We start from the raw sequence: 11,480 nt of genomic DNA, 5'->3' as shown, positions 1-11,480 counted from the left end.
TTCCACCTTCTATCACCTCTGAGACAGGCACAATCACTTTTATTCATCTTCTAAGAGGGATATGCTGCCACCTCATGCTAGCTCAGCTATTTCAAAGAAAAGAAATAGTACAAAAGCAGATTTAAATTCATTAAAATTGCCCTCACTAGCATGTAACCACCTCAACAGAAAGTTAATTGACAAAGGCTGTAGAGGTGGAAATGGAAGCGACTACAACCCCAAGGTTGAAGTCAACGGCTCAAAGCGGTTGCCTATATATGACCAGGAAGGGGTGCTGAACGTGCCCAGAAGTTTCCCAGCTAGCACCACTGGCCTGGCAAAAGTGCCACAGTGTCAGCAGGAGACCTGAGAGGCTCTGAGGTGGCCCAGGCAACCCACCCTTTCTTGCTTCCATAGGTCCAGCACCACATTTTCCAGCCTGCATGGGTGGCTCTGGTGACAGTCACACTTTGATCCCTCTTGACTTCAGCAGGACCTGAAAATCAGACTCTGCTAAAGGGCATTGCAGGAACATTTCCATATCACAGAAGCACCTACACTCTTCAGCATTGTTTCTGCCTTCCTTCTCCTGACCCAGTGAGGTACTGCAAGGGTTGTTACCTGAGACCACCAAGCAGATTTTATTTGCCTATGGAAAATAAAAAGGCAAAGGCTGCACTGTACTGCAACAGCCATACCGTGATTGAATTAAAACGCAACAGCAGCTAAATAATTATCACTTTACTCCATTAGTCCACATTCATAAAGCAGAGTTATCAGCACTCAGTGACTACCAACAATTATTTTAAATGTTTTTTAAATGTGGTAATGGGGAAAATTTATGGAGTGTTTCTAAAGCAGCTTGTTTCTGAAGGACTTATTCATCAACTGTTCATTTATCCCTATATTAACATTTGCAAGTCAGCTTTTAAGGAAATTTTGCCTATTTCCACTCATAATAGATAGCATTTTAAAATATGAAACACTAATGACCAAATATTATTTAGAAAGGAGAAGCATTTTGGATAGTCATTCAAGAAAAAATGCTTGTGTCAAAATGGAAATTGTGCTCCCTTCTTCAGGGAAAATGGAAAAGAGGTTTGACTTTTTAATGCTAGGGATGGATTCAAATTCAAGCAGCCACAGGCAAGCAGTATTCTGTCTGCTTAGTTATTCTCAAGACACCGAAACAATGGGTTTCTGATCCCTGTATCTGAGCTGCAACAACCTGGTATTGTCGCAGCTGCTTTTAAAAATATCCCTTCCATTAGTCTGTTATATGTTAAGAGCATCGCAGAGATATCCAGCCCACAGGAAACAAATAAGTTCTCCAGCTTGAATATGGGAAATTAAGTAGAGGGCAACGAGACAGTAGGGTCCAAGGTGCCTGCAATGTAGTACTTACTATCACTGCTCCCAGATCAAGAAAATTTGGTGATGGCATTACGGCTCCTCTCTGCCAACTACTGCATGACAGGAGGTGCCAACCCTTCAGGAGGAATTTTGGAGTATGCTCAGCACCTGAGGATTTGAAAGTGCATGGACTGCATTATTTGCTTTTTCTCTCTAATTACTATCCCTAATGAACCAGTGAACTGTTCGGAAATGCCCCTAAACGACAACGCATTAGAATAACAACAGTATAGAAGGCAGCACATTTGTGTGGCGGACTCGTTCCCAGCCACACAGGGCAGATGGAAGAACAAACACTGAAGTCCTAAATTTTAATTCAATTCTATGAGATTGTCTTGACCAGTTTTTTTCCTTTAAAAAAGCTAGGAGGGGGTGATAATTATTCATTATGTACTGTAAGAGAGCTCGAAATGAAAGCACAGAAGCTTTCACAGGTACAGGTAACAAGGTTCTCCAGAGCAGCTGGAGGATACCTGCTGGTTTAGACGCACAAAATCTCTTCATGCTCCTTCAAATTTATCGTAAGATAAAGTAATTACAAGATATTTTTGTTGCATGATCTGTAAAACTCCAAGCCAAAGAACTGGCTTAAAACTGTTTACTTTAAAGAGGCAATATCAGAGAAATTCACACACTATGCTGCACCAAAATACCCATAGGGACAGATAGTTAGAGCAAATGTTTCCACTGGTGGGTTCTAGTCCCCTTATTAGCCACAGCCTTGGTCCTGCTCTTCCTTCCAGATGCAAAAGGCACGTAATGCGAGCCTGTACCCTAAATTTGTGACCGAAATAGGCACTTTTAAAAAAAATATTTTCATATAAAGCACACTGCAACTGTCCATAAATACAGTAATACACCTGTGTGAGTTTTCTTTTTCCTTCATTCATGGTAGAATCAGATCTATTCTCTCCCTATTTCTAATATATCAAATCTATTGATCAAAATCTCAAAATAAAACAGCCAGGAGAAATTTCAACTCAGCAACTTTGAAGGTCTGGATTCTGACATGAACCATTGCTTGTGCGCTAGTGGAGTTATTTATACCACAGTAGAAAACTTCAATTATATTTAGCCAAGTCATTACATCTGCTGCAGTGTGGAATCCCAGTGGCTTTGTCTATACTTGAATAAACACTAACACACATTGACTTGATGCAAGAGCTCAAGAAGCTGCTAATTGTAGGCCACGGTCAGCCTCTGTTCAGATACAGCAGTTTGGTCTGGGTCCCATTGAAAGCATTTTTGTCACCATTCTTCAGCAAAGACAAAAGCTGTATTCTCTGGTGATATTTTTCATAGTATCAGTGCTTCATTCTTTCTGCAAAATGCACATCTAAAAATTGATTTGCTCCATTATGAAGGACTGGAGAAGTAATGCACAGTAATAAATCACCTATACCATTCACAGCATAGATGTAATCTTCACAGGCTTAAACTCAGCTCAAGGAATAAGCCTAACATCTTTGTAACTGAGAATTCAGAGGTATGGTGTTTAGAAGAGTGACTGTTGTAAGAACTTGTCTTATTCCATGGTGGAAAGAAATATGGATTTGGACCAGCCCATGCTTTTCTTTATCTGACTATTGCGAAGCTCACACGCAAGCAACACAGGGCAACGCCAATGTGGCCTCTCTGCCTGGCTGCTAAGGAGAAAATTAGGGGTGATATTTCTAATCAAATCTGATGGAGTACCTGAAGCTAATCTAGTGTGGAAGGAACACCCTTCTGGCCAAAAAGACACAAATGACAGTGTTGAAAAAGAGGCAAGTTTTTTCCTTCAAAGAGCCAATGACTACTGCGGTATTCATGGAGTATTCATATTAGCCTGTGCACTAGCAGTTATTTACGATACAACTAATGAAGTTGGTTTGTGTAGTAAAGCAGGTACAAGGAGCACTGCGAAAGCATCAAAAACCCTACACACACACACACATACTGCTTCAGGAGCCAGGCAGACTTCAGCCAGCATCCTCAAGTACTTCTTCATTGGTATGGTCATACCAGCAGCACACAACGTCTCCAAGCATGACAGGAGGAACACTGCAGCGCAGCGCTACATCCACATTTAACAGGAAGAGACACACTCAGAGTGATGTAGCCAACAACTTGAAGATTTATTTCTACTTGGTATAAATAAGTAACGGTAAAGAAAAAAAAAAAAGAAACGCTCTGATAGTGAATACTGAACTATCCTCAAAAGCAAGAGATGAATGGCTTTCGGTGATGGCTACAGCAAAAGATGAACACCGATAATGTTTTTCTTGTGTCCTAGCTTTTCATAACTATTCCCAATTTTGTGATCAAATACTTAATTCTTGATGGTATTTACCCCTAATTCTAAAGCTTTGAGGTTATAAGCATCATGCATAAACACAGAGGCAGGCATTGGATTTGCTGTTAACTGGTCTGCCAGACTCCTGCGGCAGATGTGGAGCACGCATGGCACAGCTCTTGAGAGTGGGGCCCATGCTCTCTACCAGCATTCAGGCACCAGACGAACGACTGCTAACAATACATCCCATCCCAGAGATGATGTTCTGTAGATACAAGCCTAGTATGTATCGGTTTTAAACTGGTCTGCTTTCCTCAGTAATGAATACTCACAGGACACGAGAGAGATTACCTCTGCTTTTCGGGCATTTGGAGAGGAAGGTTTGAGTCCCAGCTCCATTATATATCCATTATTTAGTCTCTAAATAAAAGCACTTAAATGAAGCAGAGCAGCTCGAATAAGATATCTTGAGGGAGACTCAACTCAAACTAACTTACAGTCTCATGCTTAGGCCACTGAACTTTAATTTCCTAGTTTGAGTCAAGCACAAAATAAAACCAGACTTGAGCTCTACAAGGTGAAGCTGATGTCCTCACTACTGGCTGTAATCTCTTTTTTGGAAATTAATACAAACATCGAGAGCTGTGGAGACATTAAGCATTATTGTAATGCATGCCAATATATGAACCCCTAGTAAATAATTAGAGTTATATTTCATTTTCACTCGTGTTCACTAGAACTTTCACTCCTGTTCATCTAGAACTTTCAATGGTTATTCTGGATTTTTAGTATTTTCCAGCAGAAACACTAAGACAGAAAAATATCACATCTGTTCTAGTGTTCAAAGAGTTCAATTAAACCTGTGATAGAGCTTCATTTTATTTGTACAATTAATTGTTATCCACATGAGAGGAAACATAAAATATGCTCTTATTTTTGAACAAATGAAAAATAAAAATCACTTCATTAAATGTGAACGACCCCTTTTACGATGGTGTGGCAGCCATTGGCAGTGCAGTAAAATAGCTGGCCTTTCTTTCACTAGCACCTACCCCTGGCAGGTAGAGGTTCTCCTTGCTCAGTTGCACATGGCCAGGAAAAGGTTACCTTCTGTTCCCAGGTTTTCCCCTGTAACTGTCAACATTAGTTAACTACTAAAAATAACATTTTATCTCAATTTTTTTTTTCACAAAGCACTAACACCCGGCCCTTTTTTCTTTAAAGGCTGACACTAGTTCACCAGCAGGATCCTATCTTGGCAGATGGCACAGTGCCTCCTGTCAGCGACATCTGAACGAGAGGCTGGGCCCAGCACTCATAATTCACTTACATATCTAATTTCATACATTCCTATCAAGTAGCTCTCTGGATTTTAAAACAATAGGACTCTGAAGTGATTTTGTAATAGCACAGAGAGAAACTTACCATAGTAGCTCTACTAATCATTATTTCCATTAAACTAATGAAAAAAATGTAATATTTGATCTTTATGCAGAAAGTGATTCTTTTGGTTTTGCCATTACTTACACACAAAGTTAATTCTGGACAGGGCAATCCATTTACATTCGAAGCCATATAAGAGAAATGTTGTTGGAAAAGTGCCCGCAGGTCCTGGTGTGCACCAAGTTTGCCACGAGGTAGCAACGTTCCTGTGTGGGAATGAAGGCCAAGAGCCTTCCGGGCTGCATCAAGCAAAGCCCTGCCAGCAGGTTGAAGGAGGTGATCCTTCCCCATCTGCTCAGCCCTCGTGAGACACACCTGGAGTGCTGGGTCTAGTCCTCAGCTCCCCAGGGCAAGAGAGATGTGGACCAAGCTCAGTAAAGGGCCACAAATATGATTACGGGTTTGGAGCACCTGACATGCGAGGGAGGAAGAGAAACTTGGGGATGTTCAGCCTGAAGAAGAGAAGGCTCTGGAAAGGGGGATCTCATCCATGTGTATAAATACCTAATGGAGGGCAGGGAAAGGCAACAGGGCCTTCTCAGTGATGCTCAGTGCCCACGGAGATGCTCTAAAAGACTTGATACTCCACTGTGCTCATGCTCAGCTTCTATAACCCTTCTGGGGGGCTCCAGAGATTTATTCTTGACATCTCAGTCCCAAAGGATTTTTTTTATCAGTGGTATGGGGTAGCTCGTTTGCTGGTCATTCGTGGCTAGCTTGTAATCTGGATGGATCACAGAATGTTCTGTCTCACAGCTCCCTAAAGCCACACACACACACACACATTTATTAAACACAGCCACACACCTATATTAATTAAATCCCTGAAAGCAGTTATCTGTAGCTCCTTAGCAGTCTCACACAACCTCACCGTTTCTCCTCCAGCTGCCTCTCTTCTGATAGTAACTCACTCCCAAATTCAGGATGCTTCCTCCTTCTTAAAAGATAATCTTTATTGTCAAGTCAGTGCTGCACAGTTGATAAAGCAGCCCAGATGGTAAGAAATGAGCCAGATAACCTCTGCAGGGATGGAAGGGGAACACAGTTTTTGTGCCTGGCTTCTGCAGTTCCTATAACTATTCTGAGGCTAAAGCAAATGATTATAAAAATGTGATGTAACGTGAAAATATGATTTTCAGAAGTAACTGACATGACAGAGTCACAGAAGATTCTCGGTCGTTTCTTTACCCATTAATACACAACTTCTGCATCAATGGCTTCTGAGGCCACACTTAGATATAATTTGTTTAAAGACCCATCAAAGCCCAACCAAAATAGATATACAAATGCTTGTTAGTATAAATTGAAAGTTAAAAAATTACAAACACTTAAGGGCTTTTTCCTACCCAGAGAAACTAACAGGATTATGCACAAGGTGGATCAGAGCAGACTTATGCCCTCAATTATTCACTAGAATAAATACCAGCAAGGAACTGGATGTGGCAAGTTCACATATAGGAAATACAGTTCAGTGAGCAGCGCTGTAAAAGTTGCAAATAAAGGTCCATTTTGGCCACAATGATGCAACATAAGCTCTTTGCACTAGAGAAGCAAACTTCTTTAAGAAGTTTGCGATGTAGGCTCTGCCAGTGAGAGTAACCACCAAGCAACCCTCTTTTCCCATCCATTACAGCAGTGCAAGGCTCCTGAGTGAAAGGAGCAGAAACCCTGTAAACATGTAATAAAACCAGCTTTTATGTTTGTCCCATTCCGTTCATAGCAGAAATGCATTCAATTATTGCCACTGGTTACACCAGTACAAACAGTTTGAAAATTAATTTCAGTTATTAGAAAAGAATCTAAACTTCAAATATATTTTCTTCCCATTGACTTTTAACAGCATGTGAACTAAGTTGGGTTTTTTTCATTAAAAAGACCCTACGACAACACTTCCTTACAACTCCAATACAATGCCATCTACACTGTACTGCCCTGTCCTAGGACAGAACACGCTCCCCAGTAAGACAATAAAGACATCCAGCAGATTTGAACTTCTTTCAGTTTAGTGCTGGTATGAGTTGTTGGTACCAAGTAGGTAAGGAATGGCAACATTTAGTCCCCAGTCGAGCACAGGGTCATTGCCAGTGCTAAGGAAGGAAGAATTAAGATGTGTGGGCTAGAGAAAAGGCCTGCTCTGAGGACACCCGAAGGCCAGGGTAAAGGTTGAAATTCAAAACAAGCAAACAATGCCCCCCTGCAAGACTGAAAAAGTAAAACTGGTTAAAAATGAGATACAACAAACTTCAGCCAGACATCCAAATGATGCCAATCTCACACAGCAGTGGCTGAAAAGCCTGGCAGTTGGCAAGGATGAATTTTGGTCTGTGTTTATGCCCACACTGGACACAGAAGCTTTCTTTCCACCTCTCCTGCTGTCTGCAACAGAAAGCCTCGAGCTCCAGCCATCACAGCATGGACAGACAGATCATTCAAAACACTAATCACTTGGTTTTAAGTGTTCAGCGCCACATACAGAGATTTACCGTAATGGTCAGGATTTTTTGTTTGAGGGCTTTCTTGTTTGGTTGGTTTTGTTTTGGTTTGTTGTTTGTTTGTTTAATAACTATCCCCCTCATCTGTATAACACTGTTTATGCCAAATAAAATTATTCTTTGCTTTGGCTCTTACAGAAACCTATCCCAAACAGCATCTTATCCAGCAGCAGAGTTTATTTTGGTATTTGCAGAAGTGTAAGTCTGGCTCCAGGCCTGCCAAAACAACCTCACCATGCCTGGGAGCTCCTGAAGCTGCTGTTGACTTACACGTGTCCAGTGACAACTGCTGGGCAATTATCTTCCCCAGTTGGTCTTAGAATTGCATACAGTTTGTTACCAACTATTACTATAGTTTTTCTCCTTCTTGTCAGCGACTTTCCAGAATGGAAATCCCAGTTCCACAGCATAATAGAATACTATAGGTAGAGTTGAGGGCTTGCTGGGTTTTTTTGGTTTATTTTACAGTCAAATTCTAAAACAAAACCTGATGGGATTTTGTTGGATAGTCCATTAAATAAAGGTCTCACTAGCCATGATAACTTAGAATAGAAATATAATTTCAAAAGGTAACCTATTTTTTTTTTAAACCCTAGATCTGAACCAGCATATCGTTACCCAAAGGCCTCAGTTTTAGCACGTTCAGGTAAGAAATGGATGCACTCACTCAGAGGATGTTAAACACTGCTGATACTTCAGTCTGCTCACCAGAACCTGACATCTAGTTTTGATAGGTTTCTCATGCTAAGGGCCACCATTCCCATTACCACTGCCTGCTGAAAGCCTGGGATAAGGGAAATGAGTAGCAAGATAGAAAGAAATTATGGAATTATGCTATGAAATCTGCTTTTTTAGCCATATAACTCTCAGCCACTGGGACCCAGTGGTTTCATTTCATTCCTTGCAGCAGTGCCAAGCCACCCACCAAACATCAAGTGCATACCACCATCAAACACCTGGCTGTGGGAGGAGATTACTATGGTGACCACGTACCTGCACAAACTTTGACATACTTCACAATATAAAAAAAGTTTCAAAATTACTTGTAAAAAATTGAAAAGGAACTTTTGGAAGTGGCCATACTAGAAAGCTTCAGTATCTTGTCAAGAAAAGTAAAATTAAAATATCCCTTTCAAATCCATCCTTCAAATACCTGCAACTTCTTATCTGCAAAAAAAATGTTGCTGTTTTTCCTCCCCTTTGGTTGGCATTTGTTACTGAGGTTACAGCGCCATCTCCTGGAAGACAATAAATTGCTGGAATTGCTCCTGAAATTTAATTTTCATTTAACTGTGCTCATGCAGCCAGCTAATATATTAGATTCTTCCATGACAGTGCAACAAGGTGAAGGAACCAGATGGGCGAAAGACTATATTAACCTTTTTTTCTCCTCAGTAGACATATTGTAAACCATTAAAATTAACATTGTAAGAGAATGGAGATATTGAGTCTAGCTATAGTCTAACAATTTGAGAAATCATTTATGCTTCATTTTTAAGAGGTAACAGCAGATTCACAATTATAGAACCAGGACTGGGAGAGCACGAGTGTGCTCAGATTCTATTCACTGTTTCAAAGAGAAATTAAAAGGTTTCTGGTTTAAGGGCATAAAACAAGAGGGTCCAAAAGGCTAATACAATGATGAAATTAAAATACCATCAACAAATTATACTTCAGATTTAAGTTTGATTTCCTCACAGAAAGACTGACATTCATAGCAGCAAAATCACCAGCACATAAAAATGCTCACTGGAATTAGCTTTTTAAAATAAAACATTACTATATGGTTTTATTTAGCATTGGAAAAATATTAAAAAATTGTCATTTTTTTCAGATAACTGAAACAATTTCCACAAATACAATACCGATTATTTGCATCTAAGAAGAACTGTAGCTTAAAAAAAATTAAAATATTGAAAGACTGAAAAAACAAGAAAACTCACCCGTCCTTGTATCCATGTGCGTATGTACACAGAGGTATCTAGTGGAGATTTCAGGGTGTTAAATTAGACGGCCACTTGGAAGAACAGAAAACATTGCTGCGGCTACAATACACCATTAATATTCTTAATCCTGCAGCTATATATAAAATTAATACTCTTAGATACTTTCTTATATTCATGGTACATTCTGCAAACTTCATAATGTTATTATACTATTATCTGCAGTCACTACTGAAGTTATCACCAAGAAACAATAGCTGTTCCAAGAGAATTAACATTTTCTGTGTATTATCCCATTGAGTGGGATTGTATCCAGGATGCTTTTTATCACATCCAACTGTACAGCTGTCAGAGGAAAATTAAAAATACAGTAATAAGATTAAAATACTTGTTACATAAAACAATTTTTCTTTCATTAAAAGGTTTCAGGGCTTAATGTTTAAGGATCTTTCTGAAAAATTCAAAGCCAGGCAAAATTATAGTTATTTTTTATGATCTAATCAATGTTATATAATAGTCTTGGAACATCATCACTCCCTCTGGAAAAATCAAAGTATCTCCAATGACTAAAATTTTATTCATAAACCCCTGTCAAAGGGGTAAGATAAGGCTACAGGAATACCTTGTACACAATGCAGCATCTTGCTTTTGAGCACAAAAATAACCTTCAGCACTGTGCTTTATTTACCAACATAAGATTGCGTATTTACTGATACAGCCAGGCAGAAATATTTGGATTTTTCTTTAGCAAAGGCCATTGATGAGCAATGAAGACACATTTCACTACAAATCGACCCTTCTTCAGCCACATGATCAACCAGCTGTAAGAACAGATTTATCAAAGATGCTCCCGATGCTGTTCTCAGATGTGTACTTTTAATAAACCTATTTCCACTACTTTGTCAAAGAAATATCTGGTCTACGAAATGGAGTGCATTAACTATGACATCTTTGTGGTCAAACATACTATTCTGTATACAGTCCTCAGACATTTCCTAGGGCTTCTCTGTTTCTGTAACATTGGCTTTGTCAGAAATGAATTCTGGTTTTATTGCTATAGGCTGAACTCTAGATAAAACTATAGGAAAGTATAAGATTTAATCAAGGCAAGCAAGACTGGGTTTTGTAGTGGCATAAAGCAAATAAACATTCACAATAAAAGATGTCATCTGTTTACAGTCTTAAAGTGCATGTGTTGGAACATTTCTCTTGTAAGCAAACAGTACAGAAGCACAGAAATAACGTGGTGACATTTAAGGCTAACTTGTATTCTATTCTTTGCTTTTTCAAAGCACTATCCAGAGGGATTACTCCTTGATGTCTTCAAGCATTAGCTGTGGTCTACAACAGTGGCAAGTCACTTTCTGAGAAGAGAGAAGTGGTCTCCTTCAAAGCTGATTTAAACAGGTTTTTAAGTAGGTCTGCAAATACATATATATAGAGATAGATACATTTTGTAAAGCATAAGTACACTTGATTTTAAATCACTTCTATCCACTAGGCCACGTATAAACTCAAATAAATAGAGATGAACATAGAGTGAATGTTCTCCCACTTGCTCATTACCACTTCGGAAGGCAAAAGGTAGGAGAAACATCTGACTCTCTTCCTGCAGAATGGTTTAGCTGATCCTGAGAATTGTGCATCGTGGTTCCTTGCTTTACTTCATTAGTTGACACAGCAGCATTTTGAAGTTTCTTTTACTGGAAATAAATTTCTTTTACTGGAATGATTAGTATCTCTAACTACTAGTTTCAGCTATTAAATGTTGTCAGAGGAATTATTTAATATTGTTTTAGGTGAGTTCTCAAAAAAATCAGTGAAGCAAGACAATTTTTAGGATGAACCTTCCCTTCAAAACGTAATTGTGCACATACTAAAACTACAATTAAAAATGTATGTCAAAAGCAAAGAGTATTGCATCCTTACAGCAAA

Source organism: Cuculus canorus, chromosome 1 (genome assembly GCF_017976375.1).
Source record: "Cuculus canorus isolate bCucCan1 chromosome 1, bCucCan1.pri, whole genome shotgun sequence".
Lineage (NCBI taxonomy): Eukaryota > Metazoa > Chordata > Aves > Cuculiformes > Cuculidae > Cuculus > Cuculus canorus.
Note: the sequence above shows the minus strand (reverse complement) of the source record.